Below are 25,509 nucleotides of genomic sequence, written 5' to 3' on the forward strand. Positions count from 1 at the left end.
AGTGTCACTACGTACCTTTAATATTATTACAGTTTAGCACATTCACTTGCACACTATTTGTTGCATTACAGTCAATCCCACACTCAGAATATTATGTTTTCAATATAAATTAGATAAGTGCTACACACACTTTGGTATTCTGAAACGTTTTCAATCAGTCTGTTGCTAATCATCATAAAAATAAACAAGACCCGATACTATTGCTGTGTGCATTTTTTGTGGCATATCTGTATTTCTTTGCAATAACGTATATATTAATATACATAAATATTGTAATTTCTTTAAGTTCATAAAAAACATTTTTAAAGTGCTTGTTTATTAGAAAAAATTCCAGTCAACAATTAATTATGGTTATATTATGAATTTATTTAAAATAATGTGAAAAAACACAAAATATTTGAAGCAAAATGATATAACGTACTACCCCTTAATGGGTAGTACCCTCCACTCATGTTATTTTTTTTTTCTCGTCGTTAATTTTTGTTAAGGTATATGTTTGTAAATTTAACACTATCTCTCTTGAATTCGTTGTTCAGTCACAATTATTCTCATCATATATTCATTGTGTTTAATATATAGTGGTGTAAAAAGGCACGCAAGTGTTTTTAGTTGTTATCACTTTTTACATCAATTATATTGCCTTCAGTAAAAATATGTTCAAAACATTTGTAACAGAAAAAAGAAACAAATGAAAGAAAGGTAGAGTGCTAAATGTGCATACATAGCTCTTAAGAAATTGTATTAACGAGAAGAGAGAAAAAAAAAAAGAGAGATAAAATGCAACACGGCACGTCTTCCCCCTCCCCCAAGCACTCCACGTGTCAGCTCACGTGTCGGTACACGAGTCGCGGACGTGACTGAGCGCTACGCCGCGCCGACGCGACGGGAGCGTCAGAGTTCCCCGCCACGTGCGTCAAGTGTGCAGTAACGGCTTGTGAGAGGGGTGAAGGGGCGTAGAGATGTTTTCCCTTGAGAGGGGCTGCCGTTCATGCGCTACACCCCACCACCCCTCCCCACCTTCGCCCGCAACATCCGCGCTCGCGAATGCACTCCGCGTTATTAGGTTCGATCCCGAGCGGCAGTAAACGTCGAGGAGGGGGAGGGAGGAAAGAATAGGGGAGGGGGTTTCCCCAGAGGAATGGTGGGGGGGGGGAGCAAGGTTCGGAGTGGAGCCTCCTTCGAGAACCCAGCCGCTAAACGCTTCCCCGCGGCCATTTTTTTTTCTCCACCGCTTCGTGGCCCACGTCATGAGCGCCATCTTTTCGAAGCATCGAGTAACGGGAAGCCTCTTTTTCACAGACGAGAGAGCCGAACGCCCGATCGTGCATCTTCGGTTTTTTTTTCTTGTTCATTGTAAATATATATGGCGGTGTTGATAAAAGGATGCTAATGGTCGATTAGGTTAGGTTAGCTACATTATAAATACTTTAAAACATTTGTGGACGGTTGATTTGGTTAGGATAGCTACATTAAAAGATACGGAGAAAAGCACGAACTTCGGGGAACTTCGGGTTTTGGCTCTCTCGTCTGTGAAAAGAAGGCTTCCCTCGAGGAACGTATGGAAAAAAAAATATAACGGTCTCCGTTCCCTTATTGCGCACACGTGCGGCTCGCAGAACTTCAGAAGGAACCCACGAGATTTGGAAACCACTCAAGATAACCAGAGGTGACGGTTTGCGACAAGCATTTAATGGCGCCATTTACCCGGGCACACACACGGTGCGCAGAACTTCAGTGGAAAAAACAAAGCTATTTCAAAAATACTCAAGATCGAGATATCCGAGTGGGGCCTGTTTAAGAAAAGCATTTAAAAATTCGCTGAGGGTCAAAAAGTAGGTACTTTTGATTTCGGATTAAGTTTTTAAACTGTTTGTGGCGTATAACAACCGGTTGAAATTCTCGAAAGCACTTAAGGGACTTTCTTTACACCTTTATCGTTATTTATACTTCATGTAATGTTACGATCACCGCTCAGATCTCACAGTTGTCCTGTGCACGACGAGAAGACTGCGCGCCAGTTCAGAGGCGACACCGCGCTAGAAATACCAGCGTGCGTCGCACTTATCTCCCCACCTCACCTAGGCAGGCCCACATACGTCTTATGTGAGACTAGGCCAACCTTTTTACGAGGTGACCTTTTCTCCTTCTACTGCGTCCGTCTCCAAAAACGGGAGATCAGCTATTGATTTAAATGATATGCCCATGTGCATAAAGGGCTACGTTAAAACCTTTACCTAATTACTAGCTTAGATCGTTGGGCTGTCTAACTGTATGTGTGACTACAGTATGTGTGCTCTGTCCTACATTTCCACTGTGAAAACTATCCACGAATAGAAAAAAGTACCTAATGCGGAATAGCTGAACGCGTTCCAAAACTCCATGTTCGTGTGTCTGCAAACCTCCCGGTCTTTTTTATTTATTTCGGACGCAAAACGCGAACAGTTGAATGCCGGGACATAGCGTGACTGGCGTTCTCGGCGCTTCGCGCATTTCCAAACGCGTTGAAACCCGCAAGAATTCCGTTTCCAACGCAGAAAATTAAGGCACTCGTCACAATTCTATTATTATTATTATTATTCGACGCCCTGAAACGTGAAACATGTTTCGCTCCGGAAATCCTGAATTAATTGCATATTTCAGTTCAAGGAACTCCAGTTAAATTCGAGTTAGTGATACTTGCATACATTGCTATTTAGCTTGCAATATTTGTATTTCTTTGCCTTTTTAATTACAATTAAAAGTCATGTGTGCATTTTCAGCGACAGTCGAGAAATTTTGATCAAAGCAAGGAAAGTTGTGTACCACAAAAATTAAATGTGATTTATTTTGTTTACTGGGTCATTACTTAATACGTATCCCGTCTCTTTTTTTTTTTTTTGTTTCGTGCACAAATTGGCCTCTGGAAATGTACAATGGTTTTTACAACATCACTTAAAAAATTTCCTCTACCGTTTTAAATACACACCTTGCGTAGTATAAAATCTCAACTTAGATAAAACTAATGGGTTATTTATCCGGTGTGTATACTTGTGTGAAAGAGCGCCACTTATTGTGTTCCAAGCTGTTATTTTGGACATAAGCCATTGCTGGTTGCACTGTCCGTCTTAAGGAAACTCCAGTGACGGACAAAAAGATAAACGTTTTTGTGCCTGAGGATAGAACAGATCTCAGTTCCCGAAACGTCGCAACTGCTGACTTAGGGATACTGTTTTTGTCTGTGCTGTCGTCGCTGTGGTGTCCAGAATACCTGTTCCGACACGCCCCTGGGTCTGCCTTGCGTCTCTGTAAGGTCTGGGTTATCTATTTGGTATCATCGTTGGATTTTTATGTCTGTCTCTGTGTTGTCAAAGGTCGTATTTTTTTGTATTTATCACTGTCCTCATTGTTACTGTCTTGTTACTTTTAGCCCACTGGGTCCGTCTGCTCTGTAATAATTTTGTTACGTATTCCTTCGACAGAATTTTTCTGAGCTTTAAATGTTTTTTTTTTTTTTTCATCTGCTGATCTCAATCGTTTTTGCATATCAATATTTTTTGTGACTTGATGTAAGCTTTTGGACATACGCCATTGCTTAGCAATGGCGTATGTCCAAAAGCTTACATCAAGTGAGACACTTCGCGTGTCTCATGTGATTATGTTTAGTGTTTATAATGTTTAATTATAATTTTAACGTATTTTTTTAAGTAATGTTTTTATATTTATTTTTATATAAGTCTTTACTAGTTTTAGTTAATATTTAATCAAGTACTGTGGTTTACCGTGCGGCCATTGACCCCTACTGAATGGACTTGTCCACGCATGAGAGAGGGGGAAATTAGCGGCGGGAGGTGCATGACGTCACGAAGTGTGACGTATGCGGCGAGCGGACAGTTTGGACTGTGTGCAGTCGAAGTCGAGTCGAGTCGAGAGAAGCTTGCGGGCGGGTCAGTTGTGAATATGAGATCCCAGGGTAACCCCGTGCTCGGGGGTTGGGACGCGACCCACACTTCGGTATGAACGGTTAACTATGGATACTGCTACGCGGATTTATCGTTGCCGCGGCCCGCATCAGCTGCATTATATTTTTGATAACCTGTAATGTACGGCAACGTAGTTCGCATCAAAGATTTTTAACTTTTTCGCAAGTCGCGAGTGTAATTCCACCACGCCCCGAAGTGCGTCGACCGGCGCCATTTGACTGTGCAACATGGTCGTTTACGCCCAGTCTACAGCCCGGGTACCCGAGGCGCTACAGTTTGGTAAATTTCTACGGCACGGCGAGCACCAATGTAAGTAAAACTTTAATTTTATTAATGGTGAAAGAAGAGGTTGTTTTTCGGACGGTAGCCAAGATTTCGTGTGGACTCTCCCTCCCCTCCCTCGCGCGGCGATGCACAGACTTAGACTCATGCGATGGCAAGGTTGTTTGTGCCGCAGCTAACGTGATCGCTACGGCCGGGCGTCACGTATAGCATTTGTAAATTTTATGTCGTTTTTCACATATTTTTTTTTTACTTGTCTGTATTCTAATTTAGCGGGAATAAATTTAAATGTTTGCATATAATGTAATTGTTTTGGACGCTGCAATAACCTACTGCACACCCAATCAAACTTGTAATTTAGTTTTGCGTCTCTACTGCGTTTACGCAAGTGACCTTGGTGAAGTCAAGGTTAGCGAGGTTAAAAATAATGCTTGTAACTCGCGGTGCAGGTAGAGATGGACGTGGGATGTTTGCCCCCGCACGGGGTAATTTTTTACACCCCACACAAGTCATGCACTCCCATTGCACAAATCTTTCAAAGATAATATTTTTTTGTCGCTTGTATAGTTTCCCAATCTCTACCGTTGCAAGAACCATTCAAAGAACGTACTCATTGTGTTTCCCCGGTGTCTTCACGCCTGATGCTTAGGCCACCCGCCTCGCAGTTCAGATGTGTGTGCTGCGGACATTCGGGACTGAAACAGCCGCACCTTTATCCAGCGACTTCTCTCCCTGCGACGGGTTGTCCGTGGCCGTGGTTAACTGAGTCGTCTCTCATGACGCGAACGCCTTCATTTCAATAGCACTTGTCACCCAGATGGTCCGCAGCACATCATCTTTGTGATGTCGCGTTTCCTGCAATCGTGGTCTGTACTGTCTGGGAATTCTGATGCACGTAATACTGAATGCCTTTGAATGTTCTTAATGTTTTCTCTCAGCTAGTTATAACACATTTCCGTAGATTTTTGCCATTTGCCTGAGCATGCAAATTATCGACCAAATGTAACCTTGCATTATAAAATATGCGTGCAAATATTTAATTTACTTTATTTGACATCGCCCGATTAAAAAAAATATATATTATTTCAGGTTCTGATCCCTTGGCCGGTTGACGTTCAGTCAGTATCAGTAGTTAAATTCATTCAAACGATAAACAACCATTTTTCAGATCAGCACAAAAATATACCACACGCCAACCATACGAAGAGGCCTCTTTCAATTAGCTCAGGTGGCAGCTGATTGGAGAAGGAATTTTTCCTGCTGATTGGTCATTGTATCGGCCAAACATGTTGGGTTTCTCATTGGCTGAAGAGGAACTCTGGCAGCGTGTTTAGAGCATTACCACCACCTTCTAGCAACCCTGAAGATTCCTGCTGCAGAGCGAAACGTCGGTACGATGTATACCACTTGAACACAGCTCAGCCTCGAAAGCCGATAGTTTATCAGACAGTAGTCACAAGAGCCAGCAATATGTTATATTTCTTTGTTTTTGTTTTTTTCTCCGACTCCACCTGGTGGCACGGTGCCGCTACATTACCGGAGCTACTACGAACCAGCGGGAAGCAATGAAGTTAATAGGAGCGGGGGGGAACACTCCACCACGGAGTACGGAGGGGAAACGGACTGCGGTTCGGTAACACAGAGGAGGTCGTATCGTTTCACTGATCCCGGTAGTCGGAGAAGAGGGAGGCACTCGGCCCCCGGCGCGGCTCGAGTGGTTTCTCTTCCCCCTTTATGTTCTTTGGCTTTGAGGTCGATTCCGGCCACCGACTGAACACCCTTGTGGAACTTTCCCGAAGCCCCCGTTGTCGGGCGTTTCATTTGACAGTACGAGAGTCGCTGTTGCACCGTTCAAAATCACGGCAAATTTTAACGGTCATATTTCAACGAAGAATTCACCTCAAATAATTCGTAGAAACAACACGGTATTTCAATTTCCGAGTTCTGTTTTTTTTTTTGTATAAACAGGGTAAAAGCAAAATGGTAAGAAATAAGTGTGTTTTTGCACGAGTCTTAACCAGTTTTTTTTATGTTTTCTGCTCACATAACAAAGTTTATTCTTGTGAGTTTTAATTCATAGTAAGTAAACTTTGTACCCGTGAATTTACGGAGATAAGAATTATTTTGTGAAGATCCCTGGATGATTTGTAACCAACGTTCTTTGTAAATTGAAGGTGAATTTATTTATTTATTTTTTTCACCATGGTAGACTACACAATTTCGTACCCTATCTGATTTAAGTAGCATACCTTCTTCCTGGTTATGCGATGTTCTACCGCATGAATGTCGTAACTTCAACTGCTTTCTGAGATCTAGTGCATTATAATTTGTCTTCGAGAAACATCGCAAATATTGCGATGATATATGTTCTATCATCTCTCTCTTCTTATAATAATGCAAATACAGCAGCATATGTCTCGTCAATTACTGAACATTTGATAATCTTCTCCATGGTTTAAATATATATATATATCCTTGATTGAAACATCAATAAAAAATTTAAATTATGGGCCAATTTTTTTGTTAAAAAAACGTTATTTGTGTATGCACAAATAACAATAGCTCTGTCACAGATTTTCAAAATCTTTCTTGGTTATATTACAAAAAAAAAGGGGGGTTGTCTGTAAAATCGGTTTACGTGATGTCATAAGAAAACATTGATGAAAAATAGCATACTTTTCAATTTACAAATATGATTTACAGTTTTTTGCAAATTTAATTTAAATAATTTGTTTAAATAAAATCACGAACAATTAGTTTTAGAAATAACCTGAAATCAATACAATAAATTGTTAATTTGAAATGACGTAATTGAACAAATAAATCAATTTATTTAAATTGCTGCTTTTAATAATCCCGCCTTAACCTGTTTGATATTATAGAAGATTTTCTCGCACGGTGGTTGGCCGGTGTTCTTGCACGCTCGGCTCAGGCGGAACGTGACAATGAGTCTTGCAGCCCGCGTTCGTCGATTTGAAAGACGTTATAACGTCAAAAAGAAAAAAAAATTGGTTGCCTGTAAAGTCGGTTTACGGACGATAGTTGAACGTGACAATGTCATAACAAAACATTGATGAAATGATTGCATACATTTATGAATAAAATTGAATTATCACTATTTTGTATCAATACAAAGAAGGACTGACATGAAATCTACACTTTAATTGATAAATTTACTTTTATTTGCACTCATTAATTCAAATATGTTTATTACTTTAACGAACAGATTATTTTAACTATAACTTTTATACATGTTTCCTATTTAACTTCTTCCAATCTGTGTTATTCTGTTAAGGATAGGACGATGATAGGAAAAGTAGGAAACTAATCGGATTGTTTCAAGTTGAATGTGCCTCGAAAAAGTCAAATCGATGGTGGTTCCAATCGAGTGGAAGAGAGATTGATGCGGCGCAAGCGCACAATGAGCGTAACGGGACACAGCGTAACGGGATAATGTGCGTTACGGGAAACTTTTTCGTGCGTGCAGCCGGCGTTCATCGATTTATTAGACGTTGCCACGTCAATAAATAAATTTGAGTGCAGATGTCTGGCGCGGCGGTGCCGGCGGCGTGTGAGAAGCTGGGTCTGTGAGACTCGCGCGGGTCGGGCGAAGCCGAGAAGTGGTGTCGTGGTCCGCCCCCCCCCCCCCCCCGACATTACAAATGGCATGACCTTCCTCCCTTGACCACCAACCCCCTCCCTCTCCAACCACCTTATGTTCCCCCTGCGACCTTCCACCGGGGCCAGTGTCCGGCCGCGGAGAACTGGACAGTCGCAGTCGGTTTCCCATCCTCCTCCAGGCTTCATTCGTCTACACGCGCACACACACCTACACCAACACAAACACACACACATACATATATATGTTCTTGTGGTGGAGATAAGGCGTGCACACCGCCTTGTCCAGCACTTAACAGCAAATTTAAAAAAAAATATTTCACACTTAAACTACGGGGTAAAAAAACAACAATGTATAGTTAAATAGTTTTTTTTCTCAGTATGTGTTCTTAAAAATGATAGTCTGATTATTTTGCAGAGAAAAGGTACACAGTATAAATTAATATAAAAAAATATTAAAAAAATAAATTAAGATGTATGGACTCTGTCCGTATTATAAGCTAGTTAATTGATCACAGAAAATGTAAGTAGACTAAACATACACACACGTGTCTGAATTTTCTTGGGGAAAAAAAATTAGGAAATTTATCCCATCCTCTTACCATTTCAAGTTACGATGATTTTTTTTTTTTTTTTTAATATTTCAAGACAGACTTGTGTAAGCTGAATGTGTAATTTGTTGCCTTACTCGGGTTTCTATACGCACCAGCCTTGGCCCAAGACAGGTCTGAGAACACTCTTGTCTCGTCGGAATCCTGGTCGCAAAAGTTGTCCTTCAGATCACATGAAACCTTTTTTTCCAGTAGGGAAATTTTTTTCGGAATGATGCACTTTCTCATGGCTGCCTAGCTGGTGGCCTACCCACCAGGCTTAGAGTGATAACGAGGTATGGATAAATTTAACAGCTAGAAAGAGAAGGGGAAGTCAAGGCATTACATCTAATGACATGAAAACTTTTGAAACCAATGTTGCTCCTTCTAATTCCCATATCTTCCCCTCCGTCGCTTCAATCATTAATTACAGCAAAAAAAAATTCTTCGGAAACTAAAAAAAATGTAAAATAAAAGTATCTGATCCTTAAAGTGAAGAGTTCTAAAAAAATGATTTTTTTTTTTTATTTTCCCCAAATGTTAAAATGAGACGACATGACTCGTTTGAATGTCAGACACGCGGTGTTAATCACGGATTGTAAAATGGTGATCTCTGACAGAGAGACGTGTTTTCGCCAAATCCCCTTCTCCAGGAAGCCTTTTTTCACAGACGAGAGAGCCTAACACCCGATCGTGCATCTTAGAGGTTTTTTTTTTTTTTGTTCATTGTAAAAGGTTAGGTTAGCTATATTATAAATACTTTAAAACATTGTGGACGGTTGATTTGGTTGGGATAGCTACAGTAAAGATACTGTGAAATCATGTAAACTGTTTCCTATCCCTGGATAGCTACATATAAAAAGTTTTTTTCCTAAACAACCATTAAATGATTTTACAGTATTTTTTAGTGTAGCTATACTTAGCTAATATAACCAACCATCCACAATGTTTGAAAGTATTTATAATGTAGCTAACCTATCCTAATCGACCGCAAAATTTAATGCCACCCCGGTTTATACAATGAGATAGAACGGGGGGAAAAAGCGATCATGAACTTCGGGGAACTTCGGGTGTGGCTCTCTCTTCTGTGAAAAGAAGGCTTCCCCCCCCCCCTTCTCCCGCCTCGCCTGAAACACGCGCCAATCACCGCGGGTAGGACACGATAGAGAGACGTTTGGGGGACAAAGTGGCGGAGTTATTATCACGACTGCAGTCGAGCTCTGAGCAAGAGGAGAGGAAGGAAGGAAGGAAGAGGGAGGGGGGTGGGGAATGACTTCCACTTCCGCACACTTGGAATGTGTTCCATGCAGATTACAAGAAGCCCTTCCCGACTGACTAACGTGGGTCTTGCGGTAATACCACAAAGACTCCCCCGACAACCATATCTGACAAGGGTGGAGGGGGAACGTAATGTCGCCGCGGGGATAGGGGATTCTCACCAAATTACAGTTACGTCTCCTTTCTTCTTCACCCCCCCCCCTCCTCTCACACGCACCAGCCTCCCGGCACGCACTCCACGCAAGTTCTCTCATCAGGAACTCCTGTCGCCTGGGGAGTCTTCACATCTTCACATCTTCACATCTTCACGTCTTCACGTCTTCATGTCGCGCTGCCGCGAATCAGGGCTGCTTCACTGAGGAAAAAAACCCCGTCATGACCACGCTCTAAAACAAAACAAAAAAAAAAGAGGGTTGTCTGTAAAGTCGGTTTACGGACGATAATTTTACGTGATAACATCATAAGAAAACATTGATGAAAAATTGCATACTTTTTTTTAATTTTCATAATATTATTTTTTACAGTTTTTGCAAAAATTAATTTAAATGATTTGTTTGAATATAATCATGAACAATCAGTTTAAAAAAAAAAAAAAAAACGCCTTAAACTGTTTTGATATTATAGAAGATTTTCTCGCACGGTGGTTTGGCCGGTTCTTGCCCGCTTGGCTCAGGCGGAACGTGACAATTTTTCGTGCGTGCAGCCGGCGTTCGTCGATTCATAAGACGTTGTCGCGTCAAAAAATAAATAAAATACCGTAGAGAAGTTGTTTTAACAGTTTTGTTTAGCTCTTCGGTGTACGGCATACGGCGGGAGGAATCCCGTAAAAATGGAGCGGGAGTCGATGAACGGGAATGTGTCACGAAGAGCGGAAAGCCCACGCGCAGGAACATAAACCCGTATGTATTTGGTCGGTTGCGTGAATATTAAGAGGACATGCCAAACGTATTGGTACGCCAAATGAAACTACCCTGGAACATTAATTGCATTACATATTCTAAATTCTCGAAAGGTTTAGTGGCACAGCGGCACGCTTGGTAACCTCAAAGGACGTGGTTCAAATCTCGTCACTGGGAATTTTTTTAAAACATTATAATACAATAATATAATAATAAATTTTGAATAATGCTACGGTTTGTTTGTAGTAGGTAAGATTTTAAAAACTTATTTCAGTCATTTAAGAAAAAGCTTATACTTAATGTTATGTTTTAATATGTTTCAGGATAATATTTTAATAAAGATACAAAAATATAACTTCTTAACGTCTACGTGAGATTATAGTTTTAACTGTTTAGTGAATTTTTAACAAAATGGGCAGGATTTTAATAACAATCCTTGTCTAAAATCAGGTGCAAATCCGGGGTGTTATCGGAGCCGTTTTTAATACTTTATACTTTCCGGTTGTTACGTGCTGCTAATTGCTATCTGTGTTTGTTGGTGGCAAGCGACGGTTACGATTCAGTTAGCGACTTCTAGCGGCAGAAAGTATGTGTGTGATTCGTATCCAGAAATTTAGGTATTTAAAAAGCGACTATTTTATTTATCACAACCGGCACTATTTTATGAATTTAACGTTAAGTTTTGTGTTCGAGTTACGTTTTATAAGTTTATTTGAAAAATGAACAACGTGAGGATGCTTGCTCATCACCGAGGTCAAATGTTTACACTCGCTTTTTGTTTTATTGTGTCAAATATCACTGATCCACTGCAGTGTTAACGAGTCAAAATCTACCTAAAATTAAATTCATTGTTTTTGACGTGACAACGTCTAATAAATCGATGAACGCCGGCTGCAAGCACTAAAATGTGTCCCGTTACGCCCGTTGTTCCGTTACGCCCGTTGTTCCGTTACGCTGTGTCCCGCATCTATCTCTCTTCCACTCGATCGGAACAACCATCGATTTGACTTTTTCGAGGCACATTAAACTTGAAACACTCCCATTCGTTTCCTACTTTTCCTATTATCGTCGACAGATTGGAAGAAGTTAAATAGCAAACATGTATAAAAGTTATAGTTAAAATAATCTCTTCGTTAAAGTAAAAAACATAATTGAATTAATGAGTGCAAATAAAAGTAAATTTATCAATTAAGGGCTCGGTTCACTCCCATGCTAGCCGAATGGCGGGATAGGGATTTACAGGTTAAACTTAAATGCACGCGATTATGTAAGTTATTGTAATAGAAAACTAAAACAAACGCCAAATTGTAGATATTATAAGCATACAGGTTTCTACGAAAACAATTTCAATTTAATTTAAATTTTTAAGTTTGATATTGTAAAATTAAGTTTTAATTTTGTCACAATTATCAGTCAGTATTTTCTACCCCCATAATCATCTCGTAACAACGTTGGTCATATCTCAATCTCACGAAAAGTCCTTGGCTTTGGCAATGTATCTGGTTAAATATACAAGCAACACCAAATTTTTTAAATGTATATTGTGGAAGTGCCTGATGTATAGGCTGCAATGCACGCTGGTAATATGACGTGCTCCGCCGGCGGCGGACAAGAGATAAGGGCCGCGTGGAATGAGAGAAGGAACGGCCTAGTTGCCACTTCGCCTATCTCCCCCTCACCCACCCCTTACCATCAGCTCTCACGCGACAGTAAACCCGCACTTCAAGTGATTTTGTTCCTCGGTTCAATTCTCCAGTTGCTACGCTACAGCCATGGGAAGAAATTGGCGTAATTGTTCCAACATTTCGCGACCTTTATCTCACCGTAGAAAGTCCATGAAAAATCGAATTAAGCTTCTTCTAGCATCTAAACGTTAAAGTAAATGGTATATATTTATATGATGCAACAATTATTTTAAGAAAATTTAATTGTAACATTTTTACAGCTGGTAAAGTAATATGAGGCGATGTTGTAATCAGTATAACAAAAGCGTAACGCTTACAGGGTAACTAACTATCAGCAGTGTCGTATTCGAAGGAGGATAGGGGAACGGGGCTCAGGAGTGAGGTGCTCAATGAAATTTTTGCATTATAGCACTCTCGCTTAATTGAATACTTGCGCATTTGACTACTTGCTCACTTGCATACTTGCACACAATCCACACATTTGTAGACATTATTATTCCCCTATCACTTACATATATTGATACATCACTTCTAACGCGCTTAGCGGCCACTCGTCCATATGATTTTTATGGGTTTTACGGCTAGAGTATGCTTTTGAAATCAACACAGTCAGTACAGTATATAATTATGTAGTGAACAACCGGCTTATAGCTAAAGGTTTCCAGCGGGAAATGAATATATATTTCATTCGTAAAATGTTTTTATTGGCCTTATAGGTTGTGTATGGTACATGCAGCCTTACAAGAAAAACAATACACATTTTAAAGTTTTATTATTTTGCCTGCCTATAAATTCAGCAGGCCTTTTTAAAAGATTGCAAGCAATACAGTTTAAATGTGCAACATGAAATGACTACTCTATGCGATATTCCCCAGTATTATTTCAGGTGACCGTAGCTGAAGTCGCTATGTACCTTTGGAAGGAATTTGGATCAGAATTTCGGGTATGCCATGAATTTTGTTAAAATTGTATAAATTTCTTTATATAATTTATTTGTCCTCCACCCCGGAAGGCAGACGTAAAGAGCGAGCGTTGAAAAGAAACAATTTCACAAGAAACTATCTAAGCTTAATTACTGCATAAAAATGCGATGAAACTATTGAAACTATCAAAAAACATATGGACGTCTTAATCTGAAACAGAGATTTTGAAACAAATTTTAGGCATTAGTAATAAAGATTCCGCCGGCTTTCGCGGCCATTGTCTTGCATTTATTGGCCAATAAATTTAGGCCTTAGTGTTCTTAAGATTAGGTAGTTGATACGCCGAGCCCTAACAAACCCGCCGGCACACGGAAACCTGTAAAATAAAATAAGGTATAAAAATTTTTAAAACTAGTCAGTGCTGAAATTAATAGAGTTGAAATATTGGATGTTTTAAAATGAATATTACTAAGTAGGATATTAATACATTGTTATCAGTTAAACAATTTCTTACTTACAAGAGAATGTAATACTATCATCATGCCAATGACTACAATTATAATACGCACAATGTTATTATGTTGCTCTTTTTATAACATGGTTGTATTTGATTCGAACAACAGGAAAAAATTATTTTTCTTTACAAACTATATTTACGAAATTGTAGTAATTCGACAGGCTCTTGAAAATAATTTTGATATGGTAGCCATTTATTAGGCCTATGTAAACAAAGTTAATTGTAAGTTAATTTAGATGGTTCATGAGGCTGGAATATAGTTATGTTTGTATATATATATATATATATATATATATATATATATATATAAATTACATTTATGTTTATGTATTGAAGTGGTCACTTAGTAACTGCAATTACGTTTATTTTCTCCCATAATCTTCAGTATAATTTGCGCCAAACTTCTTAGCGGGCGAATTTTCGCGATGTTGTGCATTACCACATCAAAGAACTTCTGACTCAATGTCCAGTCGTTATCTTGGTAATAGTCTGCTTACAGCCGAGCTGTTAGCAATTGAAGCTACGGTGAACAGTGCTTTTCTGAGGACCATTGAGTGAGCAACTATATGGATGAGTCGTTGTGACATTGCTTGGACAGTTATTGTAGCAGCGATTTTTTTTACCTCTTAATTTATGAATATATATATTCAAAATACTGATCATTTAAATGACATGTAAAGCAAGTTAAATTGTACAACTCATTTAATATTGTAAATAGATAGGTAAACTGAATATTTCCATCTTTTATTTCAGACTGTTAAATAAAATAATAAATGTTTTTTACATCCACAGCGCACGCTGTTCACCATGTATTTGAAAAAGATAAACATGAACGAACTATTTAACTGATAGAATTAGTTTATGAACATTTTATAATGTGCCTGAGCATTTAAAATCTAAATGTATTCTAAATTTTATTCTTCAGGTCAGATCAGTGCAAATAACTATTTCCCCCCAAAAAGAACATATATTCAAGCCGGCGCATACAAAATACAACTGCAATATATATTAGAGCTGAAAGAGTTGAGGAAATTAGCTAAAAAGCTAAAATAGAATTAAATAGAGCTGGGGGAAAAGTGTGAATTAAGAATTCGTGTGAAGCTATTTCATTTTTATCTGGGAACCACAAGTTCTTAATTATTTTTTTATACATAGGAAAAAAAACTCTACAAAATAGCTACTTTTATTTTTAAGAAGTAGAGAAATTTTCGTTATAGCTGTAGGTTTTCACTGTGATTTTTAAGGTCTTGTGTGTTTCGGCATAGTAGTGGGAAAACCTCGACAGAAAAAAAATAATATAAAGATACGCGAGGACTGATAGCCACAGCATTATTATCGTTCCACTATTCGTCTTGCTATTTTTAATACATGAAATAATTTAACAATTATAAATATAACTGAGGCTATTTAGATGTATATCTCAGTAAGTTTTTTAAAGGAAACCTGCTACGGAAAATTTTAACATAATAGGGCGGCTAGTTTACATCTTACATTATTACGATGCGGAAATTAAGATTTACTTTAAATGCACTTAAATGAATCATTCTTGTCTCCAGTGATAATTACGATGTGAACAAACATTTTATGAATAATTTTAGTTTTCATACAGAATATTCTCCATTGTCATTCTCAACATAAGAACAAAATATAGCATGTTATCCTAAGCATTTCATTAATAATAAAGTCTTTAAGTAAAATCAGAACTAATAATCATTTTAAAAAAGTTTTTCCCTAAAACGTTTAATAAGATGATAGGATTATACAATATCGAGGTTTTGTAGCGATACATTTCATTAACATATGACCATTTTGCATCATTAACACGTCTTTGTCTGAAAACAATATTTCCGAATCAAATGCCAAATCATAACTGTGTAATAAGCACGTTTTCTTAACAATAGTCATGTATTTAACATTTAGTTAAAATATGTATTTGTACTAATTTCTTATTTTATTATTGTTAAGCACATTTTATTCTTATTTTTATTTTACAGTTCGGCTGTTTGTGAAGATTTTAATGAGCATTTACCAAACCTCATTGTTGAAAACAGCAATTGAGAGTTCTTCATGGATAAATTTACAAGGAAACAGGATATTGAGACCCTCATATGTAATACCATATTTATTAAACCTACAAGAAAAGCACACAAGACAGTGCACTGCAGGAACCATTCAGTTCAAAAAAGAAATTCGTCATGGTCTTTAGTTATATTTATTTCCTATTACTTTTAACTGATAATAATGTATTCTTTATGGGACTTACTCAAGTTAAACATGGATATTGATTATTTACTACGTAGCTTCACAAAATTAGTGGGTAACGTTTATTGAGTTGCTACGATTTTGAAATGAACTCAAAACTAGAGAGTAAAGTAAGGAAGACTGCAGTACTTGTGCAATTAATTAATCACAGTTGTGGCCTTATTTGTATCACTGTGCATTGTGTTCACGAATTTTCCAGTATTTCTTATACTGATCCCACTTCCAGCCTCCTGATCCCGAAGTAACTACAGCGACACAGGTAGAAGATTTATCTTGACTCTGAAGTGCAGACCAATTCAGGCCTCTTACAATTCCTAGAAAACAACTTAAAACTATTACCACAATTATTCTATTTTTAAGGAAGCTGTAGCTGGATTTATTGTAATATGAGACTAAATCAAATTCTGTGATTGAATTTAGGTTTTGTAATCAGTGAGATGTATGATGTTTGAAAAATTGAAATATTTATCACGGTAAATCTTTATATTTACTTACCTAAATTTGTGTAACATTACAACACTGACGAGAATTTATATGTTTGGAATGCCAATTTTTTACTTAGCATAAAGCTAAGTGTAATTAATACATCATATTTGATATAAATAGTAGACAAATCAATTGTGATACTTCAAATAATCACAAACCAAAATCGCACCATGGAGAAATATATATATATTTTTTTTACATCTACATTGTAACTCTACAAGTTTACCTGGGAAACTAAATATTGCTTGAGTTTCATCGAATACCTATAACAAAATCATTATACATATTTGGTGTGGTCGTACATAGACCTTTCAGGGGTTTCCCCCCTTTTCTTTGTTGACCCGGCGCTCTTAGCCATAAGGCCCTGCCGCCCCGGGCCCCCACGGGCGTGGATATGGATGCGACATATACGCAATCGGGAAAGCCGCTAGAGCTCCGGCTATGCACAGAGGCTGAGGCATGTCCACCACCTCGGCCCCCTGCTCGCTCAGCTCACCTTAGCCCCTGGAGCAGCACTGCTGGCGCCTACATCACACTGGGACCCCTCAGTCACCCAGTGGAGGCCGTCCCGGTGTTATACAGTAGTGTCTCGCTTATCCGATATAAACGGGTCAGCAGAAAGTCGGATAGTTAAAATGTCGGATTAATAGGGAATTGCTAATAAAAACATTATAAAAGTAAAAATTTGCTAATGTTTTAAACATTTCAAACCTAATAAACATTTTGACAACCAAAAAATAACAAAAATATCTGGCTGAATAATAAGTTGCGGTACCTAGAGTCGGGATCAACAAAAATTATTATGACATAAATTGTCGTTTATGTTTCCGATAGAATAGTTTTTATTTTTGAGATGTCGGATAATACGAAATGTTGGATAAGAAAAGGTCGGATGAACGTGACACTTCGGTATTTATTTGTGCATAATTCAGTCATATTCATTTAAGAAAATGAAGTAGGTAATGAAAATAAATCATAACATTGCGTGGTTAAGTTTATATCAATCATTTATTGAAATTAAATAAAACCTGCATGTGTAGTTCCGATGCGAGTGGTAAAGTCTCTGTTTTCAATAAGTAGAATTCGTGATTTTCCGGAGGTTCAAAGTACAGGAGGTGCTTTTGGGCGTTATTTATTCAATGCCTAAATTATTTCGATAAATACTAAATTGTATACATGGAATTATGTTAATATAAAGCAGTGTTTACGTTTACAGTAGTCAAATGTCAAGTTTCCTTTCGAATGACTGTGAAAAACGGGGAGGTTCATCGCAGCAATGAAGGAAATATTTTTTTGTCCAATATAAGTTATAAGCCGAGGCTCCAGATTGTAAGGATCTCAATGCAATCGCGGGCTACATATATATTGGGTGAAAAATATTGGGTTAAGTAAAGTATTGCATTAAATGTTCCGGAACCACGAGATGAAAATAAACTGTAGACAAAATACCAAAATGTCATTTATTTATTATTAATTCTGCTTGCGTTTTGTAACATATTGTCCCAGCCTAATCAAAACGCGAGTCAATATAAATTTTTTATTGGTAAAAAAGTATTAGCCTGGATTAGTATATATTTCACTGAAGAATTTCTGTTTGTCACACAACATATTCTTTTCAATCCAGTGTTAGTTTAATACGGTACAATTTCAAATTTATATAAATATAGTAACATTTGAAACAAACAAACGGTACGTATTTTGCTTAATGTATCAAATATTTATTGTACTTAAAACCGATTGGATGATGATATCAGGAAACTAAAAAAAGTTACGTTAACTTATTAAAATCTCGTTTGCCAAAATCGAAACCATTGAAATAAATATATATGTCCTTTATGGAAATAACTTTAAACTGAGAATAACAAAAAAATAATTCTGTTTTATTTCTTGTATCACTATATTAGGATTTTGCCCTTAGTTCTGTGTTTTTTTAAATTTGATTATAATTTTGTACGTAATATTCTATTTAACTTTTCCTTAATCGTACCAGACTGCCTTTCCCACCAGCCGGCCAAATGGTCCACGGACTGCTATTCAATATATCCATGGTTAAACCAGCAAGCAAATAGCACACGTCACAAATTGGGGCCCATTCGGAAGCAGAAGGCACTGCCTAGCTGCCCTCGGATAGCTAGCAGAGCGAGCGACAGCGGAACCGCCTGTCTTCGGTAGCCCATAGCCCTTGGTGCGAGCGTCACGTGTCAGATAACGCTTGGCAACACCGCGTTGTAATTATCGTGTCCCCCCGCTTCTGCCCGGATGACAGCGGCACCCGGGAAGAATATATGTCTGTGATAACGAGTGTTCAACTGATCGCGACTACTAGCGCTCTCCAGCGGGACAGAATCACAACCGTGACCTTGAACCGAGCCCTTAAATTGTAGATTTCATTTCACTCCTTCTTTGTATCCATACAAAATAGTGATAATTCAATAAAAATTATTCAATTTTATTCATAAAAGTATGCAATCATTTCATCAATGTTTTGTTATGACGTTGTCACGTTACTATCGTCCGTAAACCGACTTTACAGACAACCAATTTTTTTTTTGGAGTGCAGACTTCCCGTGAGTGAACTGGCGATCTCGGAGACGGGGTGCGATCGGTCGTCACTCAGGGAGGACGTTCATGTTTGGTCGTCACTCAGGGAGGACGGGACGTGATTGGCCGGCAGGAGGACACGTGACGTCTGAAGTTCGGACTGCCCAGTCCGTGAGACGCTCTGCACAAACGTTCAGTCTGAGGTGTTCAGTTCGAATTTGACAGACTAGATTGAACTATGAAGCCTTCCCCGCACACGATCAGTCTTGGTGTTACTGTAGCTGTTGGGTGTGTTCTTTCATCGTAGAATATGGATGAAAGAAAGAAAAATTGGTTGTCTGTAAAGGCGGTTTACGGACGATAATTTAACGTGACAACGTCATAACAAAACATTGATGAAATGATTACATACTTTTATGAATAAAATTGAATAATATTTATTGAATTATCACTATTTTGTATGGATACAAAGAAGGAGTGAAATGAAATCTACAATTTAATTGATAAATTCACTTTTATTTGCACTCATTAATTCAAACATGCTTATTACTTTAACGAAGAAATTATTTTAACTTTAACTTTTATACATGCTTGCTACTTAACTTCTTCCAATCTGCGTTATTCTGTTAAGGATAGGACGATGATAGTAAAAGTAGGAAACGAATGGGAGTGTTTCAAGTTGAATGTGTCTCGAAAAAGTCAAATCGATGGTTGTTCCAATCGAGTGGAAGAGAGATAGATGCGGCGCAAGCGTACAATGAGCGTAACGGGACACAGCATAACGGGACAATGAGCGTTACGGGACACTTTTTTGTGCGTTAAACCGGCATTCATCGATTTGTTAGACGTCACGTCAAAAACAAGGAATATAAACAAATATGTCTGCCAAGACACTCAGTTGATTGATTGACTGTTGGACCAATGAGATGCTGTTCCCACACACGGCACAGTAAAAAATAATTACGATGATACAAAGTTTTCAATAAAATTGCAACATAGTAAGATAAATTACTACCCAACAAATGTAATTGTGATCACATAACGTATATAGACAAAACAAACAAAACCGTGTCACAAATAAAATGCTTACACAAAGGAAAGAAGGAGAATAAACCACGAAGTTATACAGCAAAGAAGCGAAAACATAACTTCAATGACACCTCGTTCAGGTGAGACGCTGGACTCAAGAAACGATCGTAGTAAACTAGAGTAGTTTCTAAAACTGAGAGTCAATAATCGATTATGGGACTCCTTGTAGGGCACCTGTAAGGGGAAAAAATATGTTTTGAATGGTGCTCTGAGAAGTGTAGAGATGTCAATACTTCCCCGACATCTGGTAGTTTATCTACTACTCTTTCACATCAATCGTCAAATTTATTTTCTTGGAAACAGTGACGAACACACACTGAAGCACACCAAAATGCAGAAAAATTGTCTTACTGGGTTTCACGATTGTTAGCCAAGACATATTCTGCTGATCTCAATCTCTTTTTTTTTTCTTACCGGTTTTGTGGATTAATGCGTAGCTTGTTTTGCCTCTGTGTACACTGCCGCTTTTACAAGAAATCGGATGTTCACATTTCTAAGTGATCTTTGGTTCGCAGGCAGGTTACATTTCAGAGAATTTTTTTTTTCTGCCAGTTGAAATTGCGTTGGTATCTGCGCATGCGTGCGTAAGTGGTCGTTCCGAAAGCGAAGAACGGTAGCAAAGATAGCAGGTAAGAATAAAGGCAAGCAAAGGAGAGGGAAAAAAAGTAATAGGGGTTCTCAGGAGAGAGAACAGGGAATAAAAAAGAAAATAATCTCGGCAATTTTTTAAGAGTGGGTAGTATAGGCCTGGAGGGGTTCTTGAAAGTCATAGTGGGAGTTGAACACTCTTCCTCTGAGTTGCTGTCAGGGATAACACTTTCAGAAATAGCGTTATGGCTAGCAATGATACCAGAAGAGAAAAAAAACTATTCTGTGTTTCGTGTACGTAATATAAATATGCGTTTTGGGTGAATAAAATAATTTAAAGTATGTTCTGAATCAACGTACTCATAGAATGAAAATATATATGGGCATTTCGTTAATATTATCAGTAAGCTAGGAACTGTCAGTTGTAAATATAAAATTACAATCTTTTATAGATGTGCTTCACATCTCTTTGAGAATATACTTATGAAAGATACAAGGGAATTGTTTTTTTACGAATAATAAAATTTGTAAACTAAATAAAATAAAATCAGTATAAGCCTATGTATGCACGTAGCCCTATCTTAGCAATTTAGTGATCTAGTTCTTCCGTCTTAGAGCGTCTGGACTTAGCCGAATAAAAATAAAGCAGGAAGAATGCATACAATTTGAGGAAGCCTAGTAAATAAACGTAAAAAAAAATTCAAACACGCGCACCTATCTACTAGAGCATTTGTTCATTTAACGCAAAAAAATCATTATTATAAACATATAAATTAAATATTTTGTTTTTATTTAAAACAGCTTGGGAAAAAACACTGTTTACCTACTTGTTATCTTGGTGTGTTGATCAACAGTACACATTCTATTTAAGTATTGATTAAAATCATATTGACTGACGTTCATGTCGTACGCATGAAGGGAGTTTGTACTTACGTCCACTGTCTGCAATATTTCCGTGAATTATTTATAAATGTAAGAAAGGAATTAAGTTGAGATCTTGAACGAATTTTTAGAAATAAAACATTTTGTATAGAAAAGGTTGTTTTCCCTGCAGAATTGTGTTATTACTGAAGGAACGTTTCTGATATTTTACAAAACATTTGACGAGACCCAAAAATTACCTGAAGTAAACGGTATATAGAGCATTTAAAGAGAAATGAATAGAACACCATGATTGAAATTTTTCGACTATAGTATGTTTAAGTATTTTAGGTTTTTGCTGTATGTGCAATACATACATTTAAACTAATTATCGCATATAAAATGTTACTTAGCTATGATAAATAAATTTAAGACCAAAAAAAGAGCCTAGAAGTTATCAATAGCCAGCGAAGTGACTCAAATAACTCTCTACCGTAAAACCAACTCGTCTATTGTACAGGTCACTGCCTATTAATCGGGAGAAAAAGAAGGTAAAAAAAATAGAAGAGTTATTTCGCGTCGTTTAAAAGAAATATTTGATGCCAGGTGAATTTTCGAGGATAATCCTAATGCGGGAATTTCTTGGGTCCACTTAAAGAGTTCCTGCCCCCTGAGATGTTTTTTTTCTTTCGTTGCCGCCATCAATTTGCCACGAACCGTCGTCTTATAGGCGGGAGTAATTGGATTGCCAATATCGAACTCGCCTGGCGCGACGGTTAAAAGTTGGACGAAGTCTGGAGCGAGGTTTCCAGGTGCCAGGCGCTTAACGATCTCAATTCTAAAGCTATACAGGGTGCCCCGTAGCTCAACGTCAAGCCGAAAACAAGTGATAGGCTAACTAATTAGGTTGTGAATAAAAAACGAAAATTCAAAAAAGCGTCGTATTTTTCCACTTGTAGGCAATTTTTTTTTCTTCAAAAGTTTTTTTTTAATTCCCATCCTGCACCAAATAATTAGATACTGTGACGAAAAATGTTTGCTACGCAATCATAAATTACCCTATTTTTGATAACAATTCAAAATAAAATCAGACATTCTTCACTTGTAGGGCGGCAAAAAAATTTATATCGTGTAATTTTACTAGTCATTCTGTAAAAAAACACATTACTTTACTAAATTAGCAAGTTATTTGAAAAAGATTGCTTATTAAAGTTAGAAAAATACTTTTTTTTACAGTGTGAATTCCCAATAGTACCCTATTAAAAAACTGTTACCGCATAAGTGGTGTAAAAAAAAATTTCTTCCCCCTCAAAATTATTTCATGTTTTATTTTATTGTGAGTTGTTATGAATAGTAAAGTTGTTTATGTTTTCTGTAGCAGAAAGTTTTTGTAACAGTATCTAGGAATTTGGCGCAGGGTGAGGATATTTAAAAATAAAAAAAGGGGGGGTGTAGTATCGGTACACTATCGTAATATTTTTCGCGTGAAAACGTCTCCCGTGGACTATCTGGTATAATTTAAGAAGAAATGAAACTCATCTTTTTAAATGAATTTATATATATATATTTCTTGGTTAAACATAAAAAGATATTTGTACATTTATCAATTGTAAATAAATATTTACTAGTACTTTTTCGACCTCCCCCCTGTTCAATGACGTAAGCGCACTAACAGACAACGTACAGTGGTCTGTTTTCAGAATATATTCAACACTTGGCGATACATCCCTCGAGTCAAGAGAGATATTTTAAAAAAATCGGCCACAGCAAAAGCGTTACATCACTAACTCTAGCGGGACCTTAGCATGGAAGCCTTTTTAAAAACTTTTTCACGTTAAAGACTTTTGAAAAAAAAATTCTAAAAACTCGAAAACTACGACGCTTTTTTTTTAAATGTATTTATATATGTATATCATCACGTTATTAATAAATTAAAAATATATCCTGGGATAAATGATGATAGTTTAAAATCTATTTCCTAAAGCATGACTGTATTAATGAAGTCAATTATTAGGCAACTCAATTGTTACTTAGTAAAAAAAAATGTGAGAAAGAACTTCAACACTCGCCAGGAATGTGTGAACATGTGACCATGGTAACGAGCAAATTCGTGTCTTCTCATGTTACTTGATGTAAGTTTTTGGACATACGCCATTGCTAAGAACTTTTTCTGTTGAAGAAAAACTAAAAACTAAAATTAAGTAATAAATAAATAAAAAAATACCCAAAAAAGACAAAAGACACACAAAATTAAGCAAACAATTGCTGTTGATAACAAGGATATGAACACCACAAAATATTCCGTAACAGGAATATAATCAACAAACAAAGAAAAACAAAGAAAAATGTACTAAGAGAACGGAAAAAACCCCCACGAATGATGACAACACAAAAATATTGAACCCAAAATAATTCAGCACAACAGTTGAAACCAGACAAAAACACGACAAAACGAAAAGACAAACGAACACAATAGTTTTGTCGTGTTTTGTCTCGTTTCAACTGTTGTGCTGAATTATTTTGGGTTCAATATTTTTGTATTGTCATCATTTGTGGGTTTTTTTTTTTTCGTTCTCTTAGTACATTTTTCTTTGTTTTTCTTTGTTTGTTGATTATATTCCTGTTACGGAATATTTTGTGGTGTTCATATATATATATATATATATATATATATATATATATATATATATATATTCAGAACCTGTTCTCGGCTTGATGCTGAGTTGTGGGACACGCTGTATATTTCTCCCGCGTGCGAGCGTGAACTGCGAAACTTCACTAACTGCCGCGGATCAGGCTGGCAACTAGCTCCCCGCTCCACTGATCGACGGGAATAAGTTAGACTGATCTCAAGCCCAGTTTGCTTGTATTCTGCCTGTGTGAGTTTCCTCGGGCACAAAAACGATGCAGTTATTTACTCTCCCGCGAAATAATTTTCGAACGAGGTGCAAGACTCTAACGTACAGCACCTAACAACTGTTTGAGACCACAAGCTTATTTTATATTAAATTACTTTAGGTTTTGAATTTTTAGTAATAATTTCATGAACAGTGCAGACCTTGGACATCTTTTTTACCCCAAAATCATTGCCATACGACATTTAGTTTTCAAGATACAATTTTTAACGTGACAACATCTAATAAATCGATGAACGCCGGCTGCACGCACGAAAAAGTGTCCCGTTATGCACATTGTCCCGTTTAGCTGTGTCCCTACTTTTCCTATCATCGTCCTATCCTTAACAGAATAACACAGATTGGAAGAAGTTAAATAGCAAACATGTATAAAAGTTATAGTTAAAATAATCGGTTCGTTAAAGTAATAAACATATTTGAATTAATGAGTGCAAATAAAAGTATAATTATCAGTTAAATTGTAGATTTAATTTAACTCCTGCTTTGTATCCATACAAAATAGTGATAATTCAATAAAAATTATTCAATTTTATTCATTAAAGTATGCAATCATTTTATCAATGTTTTGTTATGACGTTTTCACGTTAAACTATCGTCCGTAAACCGACTTTACAGACAACCAATGTTTTTATTAATTTTTATAATGTCTCTTCGTAAAATAATGACATGCAATAAACACGATCCCGGAAAAAAACTTTCAGTACTACCACAGGCGTAAGAAGATTTCGATGTCATATTTAATCTACACGATGTTTTGTAACCCTCTATAAAACAGAGATAAGTGGCTGGGGTTGTGAGATTCGTACCTACTGGGGCAATGTGAATACTGATTCCTGACGCAATGTGAATTCTCCTACGTGACTGGGGCTATGTGAATATGTCTACCTCGCTGGGGCTATATGTGAACTCCCATACCTGACAAACAATGTGGTTATTCCCAAGTGACTGGGGCAAGGTGGTGACTATTAAGTGACTGGTTTCAAATGACTCCTAAATGACTCGAGTTATGCGACTCG

The 25,509-nt window shown here is 37.3% G+C and overlaps 1 protein-coding gene across 2 annotated transcripts in view; it reads left to right on the plus strand.

Annotated features, from left to right (window-relative positions):
* LOC134536131 (E3 ubiquitin-protein ligase sina-like) overlaps positions 1-25,509 on the plus strand; it is a 932,635-nt gene that overhangs the window by 752,095 nt on the left and 155,031 nt on the right. The gene's annotated exons all lie outside the window — the stretch shown is intronic.

This window comes from Bacillus rossius, chromosome 10 (genome assembly GCF_032445375.1).
Source record: "Bacillus rossius redtenbacheri isolate Brsri chromosome 10, Brsri_v3, whole genome shotgun sequence".
NCBI classification, from domain to species: Eukaryota; Metazoa; Arthropoda; class Insecta; order Phasmatodea; family Bacillidae; genus Bacillus; species Bacillus rossius.